This window comes from Anomaloglossus baeobatrachus, chromosome 11 (assembly GCF_048569485.1).
Source record: "Anomaloglossus baeobatrachus isolate aAnoBae1 chromosome 11, aAnoBae1.hap1, whole genome shotgun sequence".
Lineage (NCBI taxonomy): Eukaryota > Metazoa > Chordata > Amphibia > Anura > Aromobatidae > Anomaloglossus > Anomaloglossus baeobatrachus.
The window spans coordinates 178502680-178522084 of record NC_134363.1 but is presented as its reverse complement, the minus strand read 5'-3'; the positions used below and the strand labels follow the sequence as shown (position 1 = coordinate 178522084).

The following is a 19405-nucleotide window of genomic DNA, read 5'->3' as shown; positions in this document are numbered from 1 at the left end:
CCGAGGCCAGGCTTGTCCGAAGAGTCAAGGCTAACCCAAGGACAACAAGGAAGGAGCTCCGGGAAGATCTCATGGCAGTGGGGACATTGGTTTCAGTCAATACCATAAGTAACGTACTTCACCGCAATGGTCTCCGTTCCAGACGAGCCCGTAAGGTACCTTTACTTTCAAAGCGTCATGTCAAGGCTTGTCTACAGTTTGCTCATGATCACTTGGAGGACTCTGAGACAGACTGGTTCAAGGTTCTCTGGTCTGATGATACCAAGATCGAGATCTTTGGTGCAAACCCCACACGTGACGTTTGGAGACTGGGTGGCACTGCATACGACCCCAAGAATACCATCCCTACAGTCAAGCATGGTGGTGGCAGCATCATGCTGTGGGGCTGTTTCTCAGCCAAGGGGCCTGGCCATCTGGTCCGCATCCATGGGAAGATGGATAGCAAGGCCTACCTGGAGATTTAGGCCAAGAACCTCCACTCCTCCATCAAGGATCTTAAGATGGGTCGTCATTTCATTTTCCAACAAGACAACGACCCAAAGCACACAGCCAAGAAAACCAAGGCCTGGTTCAAGAGGGAAAAAATCAAGGTGTTGCAGTGGCCTAGTCAGTCTCCTGACCTTAACCCAATTGAAAACTTGTGGAAGGAGCTCAAGATTAAAGTCCACATGAGACACCCAAAGAACCTAGATAACTTGGAGAAGATCTGCATGGAGGAGTGGGCCAAGATAACTCCAGAGACCTGTGCCGGCCTGATCAGGTCTTATAAAAGACGAATATTAGCTGTAATTGCAAACAAGGGTTATTCCACAAAATATTAAACCTAGGGGTTGAATAATAATTGACCCACACTTTTATGTTGAAAATTTATTAAAATTTAACTGAGCAACATAATTTGTTGGTTTGTAAGATTTATGCATCTGTTAATAAATCCTACTCTTGTTTTGAAGTTTGCAGGCTCTAACTTATTTGCATCTTATCAAACCTGCTAAATCTGCAGGGGGTTGAATACTACTTGTAGGCACTGTACATACATACATACATACATACATACATACATACATACATACATACAGACACACACACACAGATTACCACATCTTGCAGACTTACTCACACACTATACATTACAATATCTTGCAATTCCGGATCGAGACCATAACAGAGGCTGAACCAGTTAACTCTAAAGGCTGCTTTACACCAGACAATCTATCATGCGATAGATCGTCGGGGTCACGGTTTTTGTGATGCACATCCGGCATCGCTGGCGATGCCGGCCTGTGTGACACCTCCTAGCGACGCAGTATCTCTCACAAATTGTGAGTCGTGTACTGCTCGCTAGGTTCCATAATATCGTTTCATTTAGTTGATCATCGTTTCCGTGGTAGCACACGCCGCTCCGTGTGACACCACGGGAACGATGAGCAGCTCACCTGCCTCCCACGGCCGCCGCCGGCTCTATGTGGAAGGAAGGAGGTGGGCGGGATGTTTACATCCTGCTCATCTCCGCCCCTCCGCTTCTATTGGCCGGCGGCCGTGTGACGTCGCTGTGAGGCCGAACGTCCCTCCCACTTCAGGAAGTGGACGTTCGCCGCCCACAGCGAGGTCGCACGAGAGGTAAGTATGTGTGACGGGGGTTACTGACTTTGTGCAACACGGGCAGCGATTTGCCCGTGACGCAAAAAGGACGGGGGCGGGTACGATCGATTGTGAAATTGCACAATCGGTCGTACCGTGTAAAGCAGCCTTTAGGCGGGCTTTGCACGCTGCGACATCGGTAACAATGTGTTACCGATGCTGCAGCGATAGTCCCGCCCCCGTCGCACGTGCAATATCTAGTGAAAGCTGCCGTAGCGATTATTATCGCTACGGCAGTTTCACACGCACATACCTGCCGTGCGACGTCCCTCTGGCCGGCGACCCGCCTCCTTCCTAAGGGGGCGGGTCGTGCGGCGTCACAGCGACGTAACACGGCAGGCGGCCAATTGAAGTTGAGGGGCGGAGATGACCAGGATGTAAACATCCCGCCCACCTCCGTCCTTCTCATTGCAGCCGGTGGCAGGTAAGGTGAAGTTCCTCGCTCCTGCGGCTTCATACACAGCGATGTGTGCTGCCGCAGGAGCGAGGAACAACATCGCACCTGTCGCTGCACCGGCATTATGGAAATGTCGGAGGCTGCAGCGATGATACGATAACGACGCTTTTGCGCTCGTTCATCGTATCAAAAAGGTTTTACACGTTGCGATATCGACTGCGACGCCGAATGTGCGTCACTTTCGATTTGACCCCATCGACATCGCACGTGCGATGTCGCAACGTGCAAAGCCGCCCTAAGACCTTTCAGGTTATGTAATCAGTCATATGACCTGAAAGGTCCTCGAGTTAAACAGTTAGAAGGTCAGCTAGGGAAGCCTCCATTCCGGTACCACCCTCTTCTGCTCTACATCGATCACATAGATCAGAGCAGTAGGAGAGAGGGCAACTATCTGTGATCAGGGAGGATGCAGTATCGATGTTCTTCTCCATCACAGGAAGCTGTCTCCAGACTATAAAACACAAACACTTTTTTAGTAGGAATTTTTCTTGTTAAAAAGTGTGTCATATAGTCTGAAAAATATGGCACTTTGACTGCTTCTATCTTTGCACCAGAGAGGCAAAATTGAAAACAAAACAAATAAGTTTTAGGTGTGTGAACTCCACTTCCCAGTATGAGTTTCCTTCTGTTTACAGCCACTTGAACTTAACAAAAGTTAACACATTAGGTGCCAATACTTTGATTGTGATTATCAATGCAATGGAGAGACAAAATAAATAAAAGAAAAACATGAGCTCAGTGATTGCTGGACTCAGTGTGATGTCACTTGTGGAAGTTGGGTCGGTCTCTGCTTTTACTGCTTACCCGGTTAACTCTTTACAATGTGCACTGACACAAGACTCTTGCCTGCTTAACACTTCTCATTAGAGCTGGCGAGGGAGCGCACTGTCACTGTGCATTGAACGTAATATCGTACAGTGTCAAGGGATGTTTTTCCACGGTCTGAACTTGAATACCCTCTGCACACAGGTACATAGCTCTTTTGTAGGGACTTATTCCTACCATCGGTACAGTACACATCAACACTGTTCCCCTCTTATTTACACGCTATTAAATAAAGGTTTACACCAAATTTTATATATACATTGTTTAATCTTTATTTTATATATTATTTAATATTTAATTATTATTATTTACTGGCATTACTGTGATTGGCTGGCCGCATAACATAATCAGGTCTATATAAGACTCAGTGACGCCATCCTCTGGCACTGTACCCAGAAATAGTGTAGGGAGAGTTTCTGCTGGAGAATGGACAGTGTGTTATTGCGTCACATGTGCCTGCTGGTGCAACCTTAAACCAACAGTCCTTTTCAGGGCTAATTCAAATAGATTCCATTCTGTACTAACACCACTTTAAGCTGTAATCAGAGTAAGGTTAGTTTCTGGAGTAGGGATATTGTATTAGAGGCATTTAGGCAGGGTTCATTGCAGTACAGTCCTTTCCACTTTCGCATACACACAAAAGTCCTTTTAGTGCAAATTTACAAACATTCTACCCTCTAATAATATCTCCCTGAGTCTGCAGTTAGTGTAGGGTTAACTTCTGGACAAGGTTATCAAAAATGGGGGGAACACATGCCATTTTTTTAAATAATTTATTTAGACATACACACTGCTCTGCCACATGCAATCCACATGCAGATACAACCACACAGTTCTGATATCTGCAAACTAAATGCACATATAGACCTACAGATCTGCTACATGCAGTATATTAGAGGCATTTAGGTAGGGTTCATTGCCTTTCCGTTCATTGTTCTTTCCACATACAACCAACAGTCCTTTTCAGGGCTAATTTAAATACATTGTAGTCTTTAATAACACCTCTGCAATCTGCATGCATAATTTAAAATGTGCAAGGTGTGCGGTAAGGGATGTGGAAGTGAGTGTCCCCCTGTTGGTGATGGATGTATAGATTGTGGCCGTGAGCAAGGGCAAACAGGGTCTGCTGCTACAGCACATCAAACACCCTTATCATGTAGACCTATCTTGCTATCTCATTTTGTAAGGAGGCGTGGGACATCACTGTTGAAGCAAGAAAGGTGTAAGCAGTTTGTGGCCTGGACGACAAATAAAGCTTCCATTCTGTTTTCCATCACCACCATGTCTTCCACACAGTCCAGTCTGACTAGTGAAAAGTCTGGACCACATAATCTTCACCTTGATTCTCCTTCCTCCCACCATTGATGAGCAACAGATTACAAGTGACCCCAAACTTGGACACTAAAAGGATCTCTCTGCATTTCTTGCATTTCAATTTATGGCTCTTTCTGGCATCTCACTATGCACATTCCAAGAGGGATAAGAGGAGTTTGTGTGCAGTGATGCCCAAATATTTGAGAAACTATGGTCAGTAGAAGCCCATAGTTGGTGATGACAATTACTATCTCAAAATGTGGAGGATGATGAAGTGCACAGATGCTATCAAGTTATGCTAAGTCAACAAGTCAGGAGGAGAACCAGAGTGAGGAATTGGAAGATGAGGGGGTGGATGATGAAGTGACCTGGCAATGATGGGTAAACTCCACAACACCAAAAAGCAACTAACTCTCCAGCAAGTCTGGGACACAACAGCAGACAGACCAACACAACATAGACTATAGTTGGCATGGGTAAAATATCTCCTCCAGCCTAAGTATGAGAGGAGCAGATGTGATAGGCTTCCTTAAAACATGTGATGCAAGAAGCCTAACAAGCAGGCAAGCAGAGGTTAACTCTTGCTAGCCTGCCTATGAATGAGCACACAGCTGGTAAACACCCAAGTCTGCCTGTGTAAATGAGGAACACAAGAGAAACCACTGGGTTGAGTGTCAGAATCTGCAATGTGAATATCGTTACATGCTGCGATGATAGTCATCAAATTATATGCAAAACTCTGTGTGACAGCTAGATCAGTTTTACCATAAACTGAAAATGGTAAATAAAAAAAAAAAAACAATTGTGGAATGGCATCATTTTTGCAATTTCATCGCATTTGGAATTTTTCCCATTTCCAGTACACTATATGGTAAAATTAGTATCCTTATTCAAAAGTACAACTTTTTCTGCAAAAAATCAAGCCCTCACATGGCAATATTGACGGAAAAATAAAAAAAGTTACGTCTCCTGGAAGAAATAGAGGAAAAATCTAAAACTAAAAAAAAATAAATATAGAAAATGGCCGTATTGTGAAGGCGTTAAGAGCATTGGGAATAAATCAATCTATTACTCTTTTGTTTTTGGGATTTAGAGAGCTGTAGAATCAATTTAGCAATTCTGTCTTTATTTGATTCTCAGTGCTCAACCCTCATTACCATGAATTAGGGGCTTTACCTTTATGCCCTTTGGATTTCTGGTAAATACATTTCTACAATTCAACTTTATACCACATCTATAATATGCATCAGATTATGAGATGCACCACAAATTTAGATTAAAAAAAAGTAAAAAATAATTTGTAATGTTAAAAATGAAGGTCTGTCTTATAATCCTAGTTTTGTCTTTACCCTAATGCTCACTAGGGGGGAGCGGCGGTGGTGGAGCAGCTCAGGAAGGTCACAGAAGGCAGGGTCAGCGATACTGCGGGCTTAGAGTAGAGGGTGATGTGTCTCAGGAGAGTCAGCGATACTGTGGGGTCGGGGGTGTTGTGATGGCAGCAAGCACCATTGATTTGCCAGCAGGTTGCAGGGGTGACACCGCAGTGGAGCAACTCAGGAGGGTCACAAAATGGATGGTCACAGGAAGGAGTGTCTCGGCTGCGAGTGCCATTGATCTGACTGTGGGCTTCATTGAATCACCTGGATATGACTTACCAGGGTGGTGGAGCAGGTCATAGGAGGCAGGGTCACAGGATACGCTCCAGGGTGTTGTGGTGGGCGGGCTGCGGGGGTGTAACAGGACAAAGTGTCTCGGCAGTAGTAATTGACCGCGTTTGACAGGATGGACTTAAAAAAAATGGCCGTGGAGGTGGCATGGGTGCAGATAGGACTCCGCAGCCATTTTCTTGAAGTCCATTGCATCAATCTGCGCATGCGCTGCCTAGGCGGCCATTTTCTTAAAGTTAATCGAGTCAACCGCGGGCAATTCAATGCACTCACCACTGAGACACCCTGTCTTGTGACACCCTTCAAACCTTGCATGTGGCTTGATAAATATATTCTTTGCAAAGATGTTTGTTGAATTATTTTTACCTAATTTTCAGCTTTGCCCAACACCTGGTCATCTAATGGTTAGACGGAGACCTTGAGAGGCATACAAGCCACGCTGTTTTGCACCCACTGTGAAATTTGGTTGAGGATTGGTGATGATCTGGGGATGCTTCAGCAAGGCTGGAATTGGGCAGGTTAATCTTTGCGAAGGACGTATGAATCAAGCCGCATACAAGGTTATTCTGGAAAAGCAGTTGCTTCCTTTTGCTCAGGCAATGTTCTCCAACTCAGAGGACTGTTTTTTCCAGCAGGATAAAGCACCATACCACGCAGCTAGGTTAATCAATGTGTGGATGAAGGACCACTACATCAAAACCCTGTCATGGCCAGCTCAATCTCCAGACCTGAACCCCATTGAAAACATCTGGAATGTCATCAAGAGGAAGATGGATAGTCACAAGCCATCAAGCAAAGAAGAACTGCTTACATTATTACGCCAGGAGTGGCATAAGGTCACCCAAAAGCAGTGTGAAAGACTGGTGGAAAGCAGCCAAGACGCATGAAAGCTGGGATTAAAAATCATGGTTATTCCACAAAATATTGATTTCTGAATCTTCCTGAGAGAAAACATTATTAGTATTGTTGTTTCTAAATGATTATGAACTTGTTTTCTTTGCAGTATTTGAGGTCTGAGAGCAGTGCATTGTTTTGTTATCTTGACCATTTCTCATTGTCAGAAAATAAATACAAAATTTATTGTTTGTAAATTCAGAGACGTTGTCAGCAGTTTATAGAATAAGAAGCAATTTACATTTCACTCACAAATATACCTATAAAGAAAAAAATCTGAAAAATTGAACATTTGGAATTGGTCTCTTAATTTTTCCCAGAGCTGTATGTTTACATACTGTTTATATATTCTATTTATGTTTTTCATTCTTGTTGCATTATGTTTCTAAGGATGAGCAAAATATTATTTGTTGAAAAGCAGATTATGGAAATTCTAATTTTGTCAAAAATGGGTCACAACAGAAGCAAAAACTAGTAATCCACAATTTTCCAGGTGAAAGCAGATCTTAAGTAATTGACTCGCCCATTTGGGATCTAAAAGGTTTTTTTTCATCATCCTTAAAAAGTTTATTTATAGGGAGAGACATTGATTTTATAAGGGGAAACTACTAAACCCTGAGAATATAAATGCATTCTATTCAATGACCAAGGCTTTGCGCTAGTCCTGTTAGTTAATTTGACCGTAGCAGTATGGTTACCCATCTGGTTACCTTACTCTATCTTCCCATATGCTCATTGGTTTGGCCAATATGATACCATTGATGTTGTAAGGAAAATTGTTTTTTAGTAAAAGCATGAAAAAAAATTATTAACCATCAGAAGATACTTACCTTCTGTGAAAATTTTTCTATGGTTTTCAATGGGAAATATCAATACATCCTCTTTAAAAGCCATGTCTGGTCTATCTGACCCATACTGTAGATGTTGCCTGAAATCAAAGCCAGATTCATAATAGACCTTTAGGGTGCTTTACACGCTGCAACATCGCTAACGATATATCGTCGGGGTCACGTTGTTAGTGACGCACATCCGGCGCCATTAGCGACATCTCAGCGTGTGACACCAATGAGCGACGATCAACGAGCGCAAAAACGTGAAAAATCGTTGCTCGTTGACACGTCATTCATTTCCTTAATATCGTTGCTGCAGGTATGATGTTGTTCGTCGGTCCTGCGGCAGCACACATCGCTATGTGTGACACCGCAGGAATGATAAACATCTCCTTACCTGCGTCCACCGGCAATGAGGAAGGAAGGAGGTGGGCGGCATGTTCCGGCCGCTTATCTCCGCCCCTCCTCTGCTATTGGACGGCTGCCGTGTGACGCCGCTTTGACGCCGCATGAACCGCCCCCTTAGAAAGGAGGCGGATCGCCGGCCAGAGCGTCGTTACAGGGAAGGTAAGTATGTGTGACGGGTGTTAGCGATGTTGTGCTCCACGGGCAGCGATTTGCCCGTGATGCACAACTGAGGGGGTGGGTACGATCGTTAGCGATATCGGTACCGATATCGCAGCGTGTAAAGTACCCTTTAGAGCAGGGGTCTCAAACACGCGGCCCACGGGCCGCATGCGGCCCGTCAGGCTGCTTCGTGCGGCCCCCAGGCCCGTGCCCCTGTTCACTATCGCGGCCGGTACAGGGGCCGCAGCCACTGTCTGCACTTTGTTAGATGAGTGTTTTGGCGGCGCTGTGTTCTCAGAGGCAAGGACTGTGCGCGCGCAGCGCCGGCAAAACAACCATCTGATCTTACATAAATTGCTGCCAAGGGCTGCGGCCCCTGCACCGGCCGTGATAGTCACCGTGGCACGGCCTGCAGACAGCAAGAAGCAGAGATGAGGAGCCGAGAGAATGCAGGACAGGTGAGAAGAATGGTGTTTTTTTTATTTTTTTGTGTATGTGAAGGACGGCACATTAACCCCTTAGTGACCTATGACGTACTGGGTACATCATGGTTCCCTGGTACTTAAGGATCCATGACATACCCAGTACGTAATGGCGAAATCACAGCGCCGGTGGCTGCGATCGCTTTTTGCATTGCAAATAGGAAATACCTTAAATTCGGGGAGGAGGGGACCTCAGGAGGGGTGGTGTCTCCTCCCCGGACCTACGGAGGCTGTGATTGGCTGACGAACGCCACTCAGCCAATCACAGCCACTAATGTTTCAGCCATTGAAAATGGCTGTAACATTGAAATCCAGCCCTGATCAGTGCAGCTGTAGCACCGATCATTGGCTGGAGCTGGGTGACCTCTGTTTCACCCGCCCCCAGCTCTGATTGGAGAGACCGGCCTTCTGACCGATCTGTCCAATCACTGTGGATCTGGGGCCAGAGACCGCCCCCTCAGCTTCACTCAGGAATCTGTGGGTGGAAGCCGAGAGCGATCGGTAAATTATCACCTTTCACCCGCCGCCGCCACTGCCCCCCCCATTACTACAGGATGGGGACATTACTATAAAATAGGGACGAGGTGGGCACATGTCTATAGGATGGGGACAAGGTGGGCACATTACTATAGCATGGGGACAAGGTGGGCACATTACTATAGCATGGGGACAAGGTGGGCACATGTTTATAGCATGGGGACAAGGTGGGCACATGTCTATAGCATGGGGACAAGGTGGGCACATGTCTATAGCATGGGGAGAAGGTGGGCACATGACTATACAATAGGGACAAGGTGGGCACATGTCTATAGGATGGGGACAAGGTGGGCACATGTCTATAGGATGGGGACAAGGTGGGCACATGTCTATAGGATGGGGACAAGGTGGGCACATGTCTATAGGATGGGGACAAGGTGGGCACATGACTATAGGATGGGGACAAGGTGGGCACATGACTATAGGATGGGGACATTGCTAAAAGATGGGGATATTACAAGGATGGGCATAATACTATTGGATGGGGACATTACTATAGAATAGGGACAAGGCTGGGGTCATTACTATAGGATGGGAACAAGGTGCGCACACTACTATAGGATGGGGAACATTACTAAAAGATGTTGGCCAAAATTTCTATATAGTGATAATCGTAATACTACTAGTTACAAGAAAGGGATAAAATGTAAAAAAAAAAACAAAATAAAGCATGACTTTTTTTAACATCAATTTTTTTTTTTAGATTTAACCAAAGAATGTGCACATTTGTTATAATAAACAAGTGAAAAATGTTGAAAATCAGTCATCCAAAGGTGTGTAAAAAATATATATATGGTACCAATAAAAATCTCACTTTGTCCTGCAAAGAATGCGGCCCCCAAATTATTTTTTTCCTCTGTGCGGCCCATACACCCAGCCGAGTTTGAGACCCCTGCTTTAGAGCCTCTGGAATCCATCGTTTAATCTGGTATCATAGTCAAAATGACTCTCCGAAACTCAAGGTCTTTACTTGTCACATCACAAGGTATTTTCGTTAGTCAGTCATGGGGATGTTTTATAATAAATTTACATGGAACATTAGTAATATTTTAATTCTGAAAACTTTTATACTCAAATGTAAATTTGAATCACTATGTATAAAATACACATACAAATACAAAGTGATAAAGTGGAAGTATCTGTAAAAATGTCATATCCTCTGTTGTGTATTGTGATATATGTATCAGAAGATATTGTGGGAAAGGTTTCCAATCCACTCTAAATAGGTTTGCCCTGTTAATCAGACACCAATTGTGTACAAGATCAATGTATCCTTACCAGTCTGAACAGACGCTGTAGAGTGTAAGCTCTTATGGTCACCCGGGTCCTTTCTCGCTCTTTCTCCTGTAGAAGGTAAGCTCTTAAGGGTGCTTTACACGCTGCAACATCGTTAACGATATATTGTCAGGGTCATGTCGTTAGTGACGCACATCCGGCGCCGTTAGCGACATCGCAGCATGTGACACCAAGGAGCGACGTTCAACGATCGCAAAAGCGTCAAAAATCGTTGATCATTGACACGTCGCTCCTTTTCATAATATCGTTGCTGCTGCAGTAGAGATGTTGTTCGTCATCCCTGGGGCACCACACATCGCTGTGTGTGACACCGCAGGAACGACAAACATCTCCTTACCTGCGTCCACCGGCAATGAGGAAGGAAGGAGGTGGGCGGCATGTTCCGACCGCTCATCTCTGCCCCTCCTCTGCTATTGGGCGGCCGCTTAGTCACGCTGCAGTGACGTCGATATGACTCCGAATGCACCTCCCCCTTGAAGGAGGGATTGTTCGGCGGTCACAGCGACATCGCTGAAAAGGTATGTGCGTGTGACACTGCCGTAGCGATAATGTTCGCTACGGCAGCGATCACCAAATGTCACACGAATGACGGGGGCGAGAGCTATCGCACACGACATTGCTAGCTATCGCTAGCGATGTCGCAGCGTGTAAAGCACCCTTTATGGTCAGCACAGTCCTCTCTTGCTCCCTCTTCTGTAGAGTGTAAGCTCTTATGGTCAGCAGGGTCCTCCCTGTCTCTTCCTCTCTCTCTCCCCTGTAGAGTGTAAGGTCTTATGGTCAGTAGGGTTCTCTCTCCTTCTCTCTCCTGTAGAATGTAAGCTATGATTAGTGGGGTCCTCTCTCCTGTAGAGTGTAAGCTCTTATGGTCTTCAGGGTCCTCTCTCTCTCCTGCAGAGTGGAAGCTCTTATGGTCAGCAGGGTCATTGTTCTTTCTTTTTAGGATGTAAATTCTTATGGTCAGCAGGGTCTCCTCTCTTCTATAGAGTGTAAGCTCCTAAGGTCAGCGGGGTCCTCTCTCTCTCTAATTGCTACACGGCCTGCCAATAATGTCCTGCAGCTATGACGTCTAGTGGATAATCATACCTTGTACAGTAGTGGTCAGTTCTTGTTCCATCAGATGTCAGCCATTCCCTGTGAGAGCACAGTTTGTATGGCAGTGTCAGTTTCTATTTCATTGTTACTGGACAAGTCTCTCTCTCCTGTGGAGTGTAAGCTCTTATGATCGGCAGGGTCTTCTCTCTCTCTCTCTCTTTCACTTAGAGGGTCAGCTCTCATATTCAGTGGGGTCCTCTATCTCTTGTAGGGTGTAATCTCTTATGATCAGTGGGTCCTATCTCTTGCTCTCTATTCTATGCAGTGCAAGCTCTTCTGGTAAGAGTGATCCTTTCTCTCCAACTATTTGTACAGTATAGTGTAAGCTCTTATAGTCAGTTGATCCTCTCTCTCTCTCTCTCTCCTGTAGAGTGTAAGCTCTTATGGTCAGCAGAGTCCTCTCTTTCTCTCTCCTGTAGAGTTTAAGCTCATATCATTAGCAAGGTCCTCTCTCTCCTGTAGAGTGTCAGCTCTTTTGGACAGCAGGTTCATCTCTTTCTCTTGTAGAGTGTAAGCTCTTATAGTCAGTGGGGTACTTTCTCTGTCTTCTGTAGAGTATAAGCTCTCTTGGTCAGTGGGGTATTCCCTCTCTCTCTCCTGTAGAGTGTAAGCTTTCTTGGTCAGTGGTGTAGTCTCTCTCTCTCTGTCTCTCCTGTAGAGTGTAAGCTCTTATGGTCAGCGGGTTACTCTCTCTCCTGTAGAGTCAAAGTTCTTAATAGAAGCAGGGTCCTTTCTCTCTCTACTGTAGAGTGTAAGCTCCTATGATCAGTGAGGTCCTCTCTTTCTCTCTCTCTCGCCTATAAAATGTAAGCTCTTATCATCAGTGGGGTCCTTTCTCTCTACTGTAGAGTGTAAGCTCCTATGATCAGTGAGGTCCTTTCTCTCTCTCTCCTTCTCTCTCTCCTATAGAATGTAAGCTCTTATTAGCGGGGTCCTCTCTCTCTCCCTACTGTAGAGTGTAAGCTCTTATGGTCAGATGTGATTTCTCCCACTTTCTACTAACAATTACAACTTTTCCATTACTGAGATTCGCGCAAATATATTTTCCAGAATTTCTTGAGAAAATTTGTTAAACCTGGCAAATTCAAAATATACACTCATCTCTACAGATAACCTTTTCATAAAGAAGCAAGCAAATAGCAATGACACCTGAAGCAAATCACATGGTTCAAGTTCAATATTATATTATTATTTATTAAAATATTGCTATGCAAATAGCCAGAAGTCTCATTACACCATATGATCTCCTAGTTGTGATCTCCCACATATAGGTTCAAAACATCAAGTAGTAATAGCAAACAAAATAACAGAAATTCACTCTTATGTTTCTGCAGATAATATTAAATTGTATATAAGAAAGAAAACGACTCACTTGCTATGAAGAAATATTATGAGACTTTTAGAAGAATTTTGGAATTATGGAAATGTGTAATTTAAGGATTTTAAAGGAGTAAAAAAAAGCCCTATTATACATTAGATTCTACATCCTTAAATTAGCAGAATTCTATGAACATTTCTAGTTAATTAGAATCATGATGCAAGCACTGATAGAATTATTTCATATTGTTTTAATCTTATGTGGAAACTCCTGTTATTCAGGCAAAAAGGGATTGAGTCATAAAAGCCGATGGATAGGCAACAACTTAGTGAACAATTTCATGGAGTGAATATTCCACCCAAATTAATTTATTATCTGTGGAACTTAGCTTTCTCTATACGTGTAATAAACTGTATATGGAGCAATGGAGCATATGTGGGTTCTCTGCTTTATTCTATTAGGACACTGCAGAGCCCGGCTCATGGGACCAATGGGGGTTACAATGATCGGTCACCAAAAGTCCCCAAGTTTCCATCTATCTTGTGGATAAGTGATATTTTAATTTTTTGGCCCAACCCCTTTATTTTCAAATTTGTACTCAAACCTAATTCTCTTTGTGAGCTGCAATGAATATGACGCTCGTATAGTCAAGGAGGTCACTCATAGATGTTCTCTTCTTTACCTCACTGCGGTCAATGACAAAACCTGCTTCAACTAGAGCTTTCCTGGGAAAATCCTCATCATAACTGAGATGAAAAAACTTTTCTTTCCCAACCATGAAATACGTTGACTCCGTACACCCAAGTAAAATTAAGTGTCCTCCCGGTTTTAACAACCTTGAGAACTTCCTGAGATGTCTCATGTAATCATCTTGGTCTTTGCTGATATTATCTAGGAGCCAACCACAGATGATACAATCTGCTGGCGGTAAGACGATCGGGTCCATCATATTTTCTTTCTTGAGATCACATTTCACAACATGTTGAAGGGCTGACTTCATTTTTTCTTCTTTTTCCTGTAGTTTATCACTGAAATAGAAAATAAAATGTTCCAGAGTCAAAATCAAAAGGACAAAATGAAATATCGGTATTTAGCACCGGACTGGTGCCTTCCAATACAGAAAGACTTGAATGCAACCAAGGCTGGAGTACGAAGGTCCCAATTCATCAAAGCAATTAAACCTGAATTATGACTTAAGTTGCTTTTAAAAGTTTCAACGATTTTTTGCAATATGGAGATGGACAAAAATTGTGCCATTTTTGGCTTCAATTTTTGGCCGGTTTCACCCAACTCTATTAAAATGGCTGAGCCGGGGTGGGACAAGGGGGTGACGCCATAGCTCATCTAAATCATGGTATTCTTACATCAGAAATCATAATCAAGTAAGATTTTGTGGCGATGTACACTTTTCAGACAAGCTCAATTCTTTAAGAGGGGTCTAAGTTCCTTCCAATAGTAGCCACTATTTTACAGGACCTTATGAATCAGTATAATGATCTTTAGGGCAAAAATGCTATGTGATGTTGTATAGGCTAGCAATGCAAAAATGGAATATGTGCATGGCCTAGGGCCACAGCTACCATGATGTGAGTACAGAATCTCACCACCGGCATAAATTTGAACACCAGGGTATGGGATAGACTCTTCATTCACTCCTCTGTAACTTGTGCCCTGAAGGATTCTGAATGGAGCTTCCCCTAGTGGTTGACAGAACAGACAGAAAGAAGAAGGGGTCTGTCTATGTAAATAGTGACAGGTGGAACGAGCAGGTCGGGAAATCCTTAGCTTCAAGGCATAAAACTTATCAAGGCTAAGGGTGTGTTCTCAAGGTGTGTATACATAGAAGATCATCAGTCTAGAGTTTTCTATCAAAACATCTGCTGCATTTTAGAGTAGCTTCATTGGGGGAGAGATTGTGCTCAAACTTATGTGTGAATGTGACCCCAATAGTTTGTTGCGGGGGTGCACCTTTCAACAGAGTTGTTTGTTAATGATAAGTTATCACCTATCCATTGGATAAGTGATATTGACTTCATCAGTTTGGGTTTGACCGCTGTGACCCTTCACAAATTACGAATTGGCAGAAGAAGAAATTATTCCCATTAATAGTTGAGCAGGTCAGATGCCCATCCACCATTCTATTCATTTTGTGTGGGTTTGCTGGAAAAAGCCTAGTGCGGCGCTCAACAGCCCAAAGGGAATGATAGGAGCTCCTTTTTAATTAGGATAAAAATGCCTTGTTCGGACGATCGGTAGAGTATCCAATGGTCACACCTGTCCTGATCTTTAGGTCACCATCTATACTTTGGTAAGCTGATAACTGATTTTCACAAAAAAAATCTTCTATGATTACATTTCTGTCAGCAAAAAAAACTATAATCGGCACTGTCTAGACGATAGATCTGCCATATTTCTCCTTTTCATCTCACCTTTCTTCTACATCTTCATGAAGTTTTGTGACATGTCCCCAATGAAACGCTCCTGTACGTGAGTCCACCCATCTCTTCAGCTCCATGATGCATCTGTTTCTGAATTTCAGGACTATGATGTGCTTGAAAAAAATCACAGGCTGCGTATAATTGATGAACCAGGGAACCACTACTAAGGTCAATCAAGACGTCTCCTTTAATATGACCTGCAGAAAAAAATCCAAATATTCAATCTGATATGTTAAGCCCTCATAGATGTAGATAAACAATCAATTTCTGAAAAGTATTTACAAGGTGTCTGTTGCCTCCAAACCTGAAATTAAATAATTTATACATTTTATGTATAAAAACATTTTATTAGATATTTAAACGATGGAGGAGACCCAGGAGGACCACACTGCTTACAAAAACATGAAAAAGTTAGACTGTAGCTTGCCAAAACAAGTGTATGGGCAGCAGTGTCAGTGAGAACTAAATGTCCACATTTGAATGAAATTAAACACTATGGATGAGACCCAGGAGGACCCAATTGCTGACACAGTGACATAAAAAATGTAAACTACAGTTTGCCAAAATGTTCAATAGTAACCAAAATCATCTTTGGAAAGCATCTTGTGGACAGATGAGACCAAGATAGAGATTTTTGGTAAAGCACATTTTTCTACTGTTTACCGAAAATGGAATAAGGCTTAAAAAGAAAAAAACACAACACCTACAGTCACACATGTTGGAGGCTCAGAGATATTTGGGGGTTTTTTTTGCTGCCTTGGGAACTGGGGGTTTTGACTGTGTACAAGGCATCAAGAAATCTGAGATTACCAAAGGATTTTGAGTGGCAATGTAGTGCCCAGTATACGAAAGTTGGGTTTGTTTTCTAGGTCATGGGTCTTCCAGCAAAACAATGACCGCAAACACTTCAAGAAGCCCCAGAAATAGATGGAAAAAAAGCGCTTGAGAGTTCCAGCAAAGTATTTAAAAGGTGTCTGTCATCCCCAGACCTCAAATTAAATCATTAATACATTAATATGGGAAACTTAGACCCTATAAAAAATATTCTTGTAATTTAGATTTCGTCTATTGCATTTTATGTATAAAAACATTTTATTAGATATTTAAATGATGGTGGATTCGGTGTAGCCAGGGCCTAAGTGCATTGTCCTAGGTCATCTGTTGCAATCCTCTGTACCTCTCATTATGTTGTTTAAACGAAATCCCATTACTCTGCCCTGCACTCACTGAAACAACAGTTCCAAGAGCAAACACAGTGTCAGTGAGTGCAGGTGCGTTCTTATCCTCCCCTCTTGTTTGCAGCGGTCACTTGCTGCACATAGTATTATATAGATGGCTGATGCTGATAGAAGAGGATTAGATCTCAACCACACTGAAACTGTTCACTTTTGCGTCTTGAGCTGACATTTTTAATTGTACCATTTTAGTGCAGATGCTATGTTTTGATTGCCTGTTATTGCATTTCAAAAAAAAAATTGCGGTGACCAAAAAATGTAATTTTAGTGTTTGGACTTTTTTGCTTGCACCGTACCGATCAGATTAATTGTTTTTATATTTTGATAGCTCGGGCATTTCTGAATGCGGTGATACCAAATAGTATATTTTTTATTTTTTTTAACTTTTATTTTCAATGGGGCAACTGGGATGGATTTGAACTTCGGATTTGAATCCCAGATTAATAGTTAAGAAAGAATCAAAGGTAAAACAAAGTAAATATATAGAAACATAAAATGTAGATATCAATATCAATTGAACATAAAAATATGCAAATGTATGTATAGTGGGAGTGCAAATAAATGAAGGACTGTGATGCAAAAACTGACCATCGGCAAGAACACACTACATACAGAGGAGGGAGAAAAAGGCAAAAAATGGTCAATAATGAATATGATAAAAAGGTATATGTGGCCCCTTCAGTTACTTCAGGCGCCACAGGGTACTGCGAGTATTCATCTCGGATACGGTGGAGGTTGTCGCTGGTAAACCACCAAAACACATCCAACACATAACACAGGAGCTCTGTCACTGGGACTGGGCCAGGGTAGGAGCCGGGGGTGGCCATCATGAGGTATGTGACTTCTTGCCCACTAGTTTAGCAACCCGGGAGGCAGGGCACCTGCAAGGGAGGTGAGGAGCCATCTCAAACACAAGTCAGTCAGAAGTTAACTGCAGGCGCAGCAAGTGCCAGGTCACACTCAGGAGAGATGTCAGAAGACACTGCACAAACAGGGGTCCGTGGAGGCTCGATCCGGGTTCTTAGGAAGAAGGGGGATCCCAGGGTTCGCGGGGAGTGCAGTAGGTACCTGTGACCCGTTCTACGACCCAGGAGCTGGGGTGGAGGGAAGACCACTGGAAAGGACACACAGATGGAAACACCGGCCTTGACCTCTGAACTGTCCAGGATTGGTTGGAGCCTATCACAACGGAACACTGCACTCCAAAGACATGAGTGAGTAAAGAACTTGAACTGCACCCTCTGTGTCGTCTCATCATTGCCAGCGCTCCCATCATTGCGGCACTGCGCCATACGTGATTACTACTCCCAACATCTTCCCTGGGGAATAGCTCTACCTGTGGAGAGCTGCAAAACTCGAGATGCATCACCATCTGCCCCAGAAGAGAGAGACTTCCCGCAGTGGCGGCTAATAACTGACCGCATACCACAAATGGTGTCACAACTAACTACTCCTATCATCCCCATCCTCATCTTTATTGACACCACCAGGGTCACAAAACTGGGCCAGGCCGTTGTGACATCCCAAATCGAAACCGGCTCGGTGACGAGTAATCCCCAACACCCCGTGGCCATGTCATATACACTTTATTGGTCAAAACCTTGGTGTACACACAAAGGAAATAAAAATATGTAGAATAAAATGTGTAAATGCAATAATTTTCTGGAACAATTTCAAGGGTGCCAACGCTTTCGGCCATGACTGTGCATGGCAATAGTAACAACAAAAGACAATTGCATTTTGAAATTCTAAATCATGCAAACAATGAATGCTAGAATACAGATATACATTACTGCTTAAGGAAATCTGAGAAAAAGTGAGATATTTATCATACAAAAATATCCATTTCAATATCTGCCCAGTAGTCACGCCAAGGCATATCTCATATTCAGAGCACCTACACTGAACTGAAGCCTCTTTCTGGGTTACAAACCTTCATGTGTATGGGCAAGTAGGAACCTGCTATGGAAATTTTAGTTTTATCAAAAATCATTAGAAATAGAAAACAACAGAAGCAAAAACTGGTAATCCAGAATTTTACAGGAGAAAGCAGATTTTAAGTAATTACCTCCCCCATTTGGAATTTCAGTTACCTTTTATCATCCCTAAAAAGTTGTCAAAGGATTGGGACATTATAAGGAGAGACAGTGATTTTATAAGGAGAAACCACCAAGCCTTGAGAATATAGATACATTCTATTCCGTGACCAAGGCTTTGCTCTGGTCCCATTAGTTAATTTGACAGGGGCAGTATGGTTCCTCCTCTGGTCACGGATGATGCTTATTGGTTTTGCCAAGATGATACCATTGATGTTATAAGGAAAAATTTTTTAGTAGAAGCATAAAAAAAATTCTTAAACATCACAATATACTTACCTTCTGTGAACGTTTTTCTAAGATTTTCAATGGGAAATTTCAAAAAATCCTCTTTAAAGGCCATGTCTGGGCTATCTGACCCATAATGCTCTAGATATTGCCTGGAATCAAAGCCAGATTCGTAATAGACCTTAACGTTTCTGGAATCCATCATCTAATCTGGTATCACAGTCAGAATGACACTCCCTAAACTCCAGGTCTTCACTTATCACAAGGTGTTTTAATGAGTCAGTCATGGGGATGAGTTCAAATAAATTTACATTCCAAAACAGCATGAAAAAGTAAAAATTAACTTTTAATGAATACCTAAAATATACAGAGGCGTACAAACAGACAGTAGTAAAGTGCAACAACTAAATAAGCATTGCAAACTGTGATATATATATATATATATATACAAAAGTACATGAAATCAGGAGAATCGGAGTAATATATAGTGC

The 19405-nt window shown here is 43.0% G+C and overlaps 1 pseudogene; it reads right to left on the bottom strand.

Moving 5' to 3' along the window:
• Positions 1-12822: 12822 nt before the first annotated feature.
• LOC142256150 (nicotinamide N-methyltransferase-like) lies at positions 12823-19119 on the bottom strand (annotated as a pseudogene).
• Between the last annotated feature and the right edge of the window lie 286 nt (positions 19120-19405).